This window comes from Arachis ipaensis, chromosome B01, assembly GCF_000816755.2.
Source record: "Arachis ipaensis cultivar K30076 chromosome B01, Araip1.1, whole genome shotgun sequence".
In the NCBI taxonomy this organism is placed as follows: domain Eukaryota; kingdom Viridiplantae; phylum Streptophyta; class Magnoliopsida; order Fabales; family Fabaceae; genus Arachis; species Arachis ipaensis.
Window position 1 is genome coordinate 39,641,390 of NC_029785.2, and position 6,314 is coordinate 39,647,703.

The 6,314-nt window shown below is 33.5% G+C and overlaps 1 protein-coding gene across 3 annotated transcripts in view; it reads left to right on the forward strand.

Annotated features, from left to right (window-relative positions):
- Positions 2,799 to 6,314, forward strand: part of LOC107629204 — a 5,291-nt gene continuing 1,775 nt past the window's right edge. For 2 of the 3 annotated variants that reach the window (XM_016331925.2, XM_016331935.2), the window contains exons 1-2: positions 2,799 to 3,113; positions 3,493 to 3,554. The gene's annotated coding sequence lies outside the window, so the exon portion shown is untranslated. The remainder of the gene's footprint in view (positions 3,114 to 3,492; positions 3,555 to 6,314) is intronic. The other variant, XM_021120353.1, reaches the window with a different exon arrangement.

The following is a 6,314-nucleotide window of genomic DNA, read 5'->3' on the forward strand; positions in this document are numbered from 1 at the left end:
GAAGGCTAAAAAATTAGATTTTTTCATTTCTCTCAACTTTTTTTTTCAATTTTGGATTATGATAAAATTTATATATCGGAGATTTTTTTGGGATGTACTTTTAATTGATATCACAAAGGAATAACGAAATTGAAATTTAAAACCGACTGTCTGGAGATTTACAATCTTGTTACCAATTTTCATGATATTGTTGATTGTGTAAATCCTTTAGTACTTAAAGTCATCAATATCGTGGCTTAGAAATGGCATGTTGATTTTCGATTGATCATGAGAGATGCAAACACCGTAGCAAAGACAGCGATGAGATCACACTCTCCGCATGTCGAACTTTCAATACCTTAGAAGGAGTTTGAGTTGAGTATTCAACGAGACCATCCTATTTGATTGTTTTTCTTTTTCAATAAAAAAAAATTGAAATTTAAAACTTTATCCAGGTTACCCCCTTGGAATTTTTCTTTTGGGTACATGTGATTCAAGGTAGTCAAAATCGTGTTTCAACTCGTGAAAACGCACGATTTCACGTTTCTGCATCCTCTCTCCATCTCGGTTTTGCTTCTCGTCCAGAACCAAGCTTCATCATGTGAAATCGCCGCGCAAAAACGCAGAGCCACCAGAATCGCATTTCTGCCTCGATGTTGCGTTCAAGATTGAAGAGGCTCTTTTCTTGATCCTGATTACAGCCCAGTCCAACCCAATGGCCCAATCTGAATAGAAGAGCATGGAAGATGGAGGAGCCCTAGTAGACTAGCAGTAAATTCCCTAATCTGTTAACCTTCCTCACTTTACAGTTTATCTCCATGGCCAAAATTTCAAAATTTTACCTTTCTCAAGTCTTTCAATCTCTGACTCTCTCTGACTCTATCTCTCTATTCCTCTGAAATTTGAATTTCACGCGACCAAAATCCCCAATTCGGTGTGTCACAGCCTCGCCGTAAGGTTTGCTGCCGTTGTTGTGGAATTAGACTGGTGGTGGCTGGACTGTGTGAGCGTCAATTTACGATTGTAATTTGCGAGACTCTTTGGCTCTGCCTCTTTGTCTCTGGTTCTCTGGCTCTACCTCTCTATTTCTGGAGTCTGGATTGCTGCTACTGTTCTCCTCCCCTTCACTAGTAGTTCAAGTATGTTAAGACTTTTTTAATTTTTATCCTCTTCAATGTCAGTTCAATCTGTTATTGTGCTTGTTTATTATTGATTATATTGCAGGTTGAATTGCTATTGTCTATCATTATTGGTTTACTGATTATATTGCAGATTGATTATATTGTTCAATTTAAAATATGATTTTATACGAATTATAGTAGGTTTTCAAATTAAAGTTAACTTATCTGTTCATGTTTATTGCAAGCATATATTTCATATCACCGTACAAGTGACCTTTCATTCTTTACTTGAATTTTTTGTAAGGCATTTCAAATGTGAATTACAAATTGGTTAATTTTATGTCACCGTATTGATGAAGTGTTGTTTTGGACCAAATTGGTGATGGCAAAATTTTTTAAGATAAACTTCTTTCAATTTCTATGAAAATAATTTAGTTAACAAGGGAACTATATTGTTCTTCACAGCCTCTTATATATATGTCAGTAACTATTCGATTATGAATTAAAGTATTCTAAAACTGAAATTTATGAGATCAGAACTTTTTAAATCCACTAAATACAGTGTCCTTTATTTCCAATTCAATAACTTAGAATCTCCTTTTTAAAATTAAATTAAATTAATTCTTAGATTCAGAAACTAGAAGTGTCCCTAAACAAGTAACATGGCATCATGTGAAGTGGGACTTAGCTAGTACAAGATACGAGAAAGAAATTTCTTTAAAAATACGCAAAACCTTTATGTTATTGTTAATTACCAATAATTCACATATTGTTTGTTTCTAAGAGAAGAAGAAACACGAGTAAGAAAATCACGGACAAATTTAGTAATCTAAAGAGAAATTCCATTAAGAGAAATTTTGCTGTCATGATGGAGTTTTCTATCCACACATAAAAAGACATGAGGTGTTAAATTTAAAAGGCAGTGTGTGAATATTGCTCTACATGCTATGAATTTATAAATTGTTACTCTTTTATTCTATTATTTTTTCTGTTGTATGTATAATATTGCTAATACTAAGACTTGATGAATTATGAGTTGAACTGAACTGAAATAAATAATTGAATCTTTTAAAAAAGAATTTGCTTTGTTCTATTTTGTTCTGGATTAGTTAAAATTCTTTATTGAATTTTTTTGTTAAATTTCTTTTAATTGAATGCTCTATTTTGTTAATAGAAATGGTAGCGAATCAAGCTAATGCAATTGAAAATCTGACTAACAATCTAATTTCTCAATTAAAAAGTACTTTGTAATTGCTAATAAAAGAAAAATTGTTAAGAATGTTCTTGGAAGTACAACTGATGTAGGATGGAAGCATGGAATATTTAGAGAAGATGAAAAAAATATAGCATGGAATATTTGTGAAATTTATTTTTGCTATCAAATTTTTCATAATTTTTGTATTTTACTTTACGTTCTATTTTACGATTCAACGAATTACGATTTTGAACTAGATTAACGAATTAAAATAAAAACTATGACTTCACTGCCTTTTTGGACAGGCGTAATTGTCAAAATCGGATAGACCTGGTCAGTTGGACTAGAAAATTAGTGAATAATGGACCATGGGATTAGTCCGGAGAAAACATTGAACCGAATAAAAAAAGAACAGGTGAAAACTGATTTGGCTCCACATGGCTTTAATAAAAACCGATGAACCGGCTGATTTGAGAAACCCGGACTGGTTCAACTTAAAAAAAACAAAACCCTAATCCAGCGAAGGATCCCATCCCCAACCCACTCCCTCGCTCTCTCACTCTGAAACAGATCTGAAACGGGCCAAACGCAGAGGAGCTCAACGTGGCGCCTCAACCCTCTCCCTCTGACAGAGTCGCTGTCGCCGACACCGCACGGTCGCCTCTCGTCGCCGGTTCCTCTGCGTTCGCCAGCTCCTGCGCCTTCACTGCTGACGCGTCGTCTGTACCTCCGTCCACGTCGCGTCGTCCCTGCGTCTTCACTGCGTCCGCCAGCTCCTGCACCTTCACTCTGCCCGCGTTTTGCCTTCACATCATCAGGTAAGCTTTTAAATTTTTTTAAGTTATTCAGTTACTGGATTATAATTTGTCTAACTGATTAATTGATTAACTGATGTTGATTAACTGATTCAGTTGATTCTTGATTATAATTTGTTGATTCTTGGCAGATTATTCAAATTTTGTTTTTACAGGGTAATATATGTAGGTTTAGTGATTGATTGATGCTTTTTTTTTTCTCTCTCTCTCTCTCATTATCGGGGTTTAGGGTTGATTTGTTGCTGTTTTAATATCATTATGGTGAATTGAGCTGCTGTTTTTATATTGTTGGTGCTGTTTTGTTAATTGTTCTGTGAATTTATATTGTTCTGCTCATGTTTATTCTGTTGAATAATCTGTGATGATTTGGTTTTGTTTGCAGGGTTTAAACTAGGAGTATTTGGCACTTCTCAGGTTCTAAGCTTTTCGTCTAAAGGACTAAAGGTTCAAACTTTTGAAACTCTATTGCTTTCTTCTATCCCCTTTATCTGCAGCAGACGACTTTGACAAATAATGATTTGGTGAAATTAGTTCATTTTCTGTGCATGAAGGACTTATGATCATATGCTTTTGAAAGTTCTAGTTATAATTGTCTTTTATGGGAAGTGTTATAAACAAGTCTAAATTAGTTATTTTTAGAAATTGAGACAATTGTTGTAAAAATGTTAGTGATAATATGTATTTCAAATTTTAATTTTAAGTTTTTGACTATTTTATATTTTTTATTTACGTGGGACCGAATTAATCGGTTCAATTAATGATTTACTGGTTGAACCAGTAATTCAGTAATCTGACCGGTTTGATTACTGGTTCGATTCTGATAACTATACTGTTAGGTCATGAATCATGCTTATCTTGAATTGTTATTATTATTTTGTAACCGACTTGAGTGATGGTAATTGTTGCACGTGCTTGTGTAGCTGCCAATATTACCAGCGTTGAAAGAGGTCCAATAGCTAGAAACACTTTTTCTGTACAATTTAATTTACTATTCTGTAGACTGTAGAGTAGCCCTTTCTGTTCTTTCTTGGTGCTTTGGTGTCTCTGTGTTGAATATACTGTCAAATTTTGTTCCCTCAAATGAGTACTTGACTAGTTGTAGTTTACTGGCTTTGAATGCAATAGAGGGAAACGATTAAGGAAGTGAATGACTAGTTTTCTAAGAATGCATTTGAGATTGATTAAAAAAGAGGGTGTTTCCATCCCTTGCCACTCAAAGTCCTTTTGAATGGGAAGGAGGCAATGTCATTATCCCCTTTTTCCTTACTCATTAAACTTACAATTCATTTGACACGATGACATGATCCATACTACTCTATTCCATTCCTTTTTAATCTATTCCTTTATGAGCTGCTCTCTTCCATCTATAGAAAACCCCTTATTTCCTCCCTATATATTGGCTCATAATTATGTTGATATACCTGTCAGAGTTAGTACAAAACTTCATTTTCTCAAACGGAAAGTTGCTCCAACAGCTGCTAAAGCCTCATCAAGACACGTTTTCTTAGTCCTCCTTTCTCCGGTTCAGATTTGAATGGCCATGCTTACATGCATTAAAAAAAATCATGGATGGCCATGCTTGCATGCATTAAAAAAAAAAAAATCATGGTTTCATATCTTTTGTTAATACAATGCTATTGTGCAGAAACTAAAATATTTCTATAACTTCTTTGGCTATGTCAAACTTTTGAAAGTTTCAGTTTTCTGCATTATGATAAATGAATTTTGGCTATCGAGCTCAGAAACTGTCAGCAATGAATACTTTGGGCTGAGTAGGTGACATGGAGTTTCTATGTTTCAAAATGCAAATGAAGTATTGCTAGTGAGACTGAACTGAGATTATATGTATATGTTTATTGAATGTTTTAAATCATCAATGGATTACAGTTACATATGTTTGAACTGGTACTAATAAAATACCAGAAATGTGTTTAATTGGGAAATCATTAGCACTTTGTTGGGAACCCTACAAATTGGGGAAAATACAAGTGGGATATCCAATGGTAGTGGAAGTGTTAGAAGCTCCACAATATCTCCGAGAGAAACGCTCAAAGTAATCAAATACAACTAGTTAATCCCTACTACATTTGCTTAATGAACATAACTCCCGCAACTAATTAATGAGTCCTATGATAATTTTCTTATAAAGTTCTAAAAAGATTGGTCTTTAATCCTTTTTTGCATATTGGTTGAATGCATATTCTGTTAAACATTGCCACCAATGACAATTTGGATGGATTGCATACAATATGGACTAAGAGTGAGTTCTTTCCTAGTGTTAAGTGGGGTTGGCTAAATGGATTAAATAATGCCATGTCTTTAGCCAAGCCATTTATGTCAAATACTCAAATGCTTAATATCCAAACTATTCTTAATGATGTTATATTCTCTGGTTTATTCCTCTAGTATTTTATATTATTTCTTGTCATTTATACGTTTCTTATATTAAGACTTACTCTTTATGCTGTGCATACTTCATTATATCTGTTTATTTTCCCTGCATCCAATTATGATACTTGTTTTCATTTACTTCTTTCTTTCACTTGTTTTGAAATTTTAGTTAGTTTTTAGTCAAACTTTTGTTATGCATTTCATCTCGTATGGTTTATTTTGTTCTTTCTTTCAATTCCTATCAGCTAGATGATTAAACAAACATGATTTTTCCTGATGGTTGAAACTCTCCCAAGCAAGCCTAGATGAAAAATATGAAACATGTACATATGTGTATCACTAATCTTTTTCTATTCTTTGTGGCAACAAGCTTAGTGTAGATCTCTCAAATTGGTAACAATTTGTTTGTGTGCTGCAAACTTTATTAAATTGGAAAATATTAACTAGTTTTGTTTATAGTGAGGTAGAATGTGGAAAATGGTATATTATACGATAGATTGTGTGCTGATATACAGTACCAAATCATTTACACCATCTCAAATAGCCATGATACTCTTTATGCTACCAATATTGTTTTTGGTAACACTAGGCAATAAGTTAGCTCTTGTTACCTTGAGGCGGGTTTATCATTATCCTAGTAGAGAGTACATAAATTTTGTTTATAGTTTTAGAAAATTATGTTCCTATCTGCTGGCTGTAGTACATATTTATATTTTTGTTTGTGAATTTTGCATTTGTAATCACTTTTTGTTGTCACTCTTGTGAACCTCAGATATTTTGCTTGCAAGCTGTTTTTAGCATAAGCTAATCCAA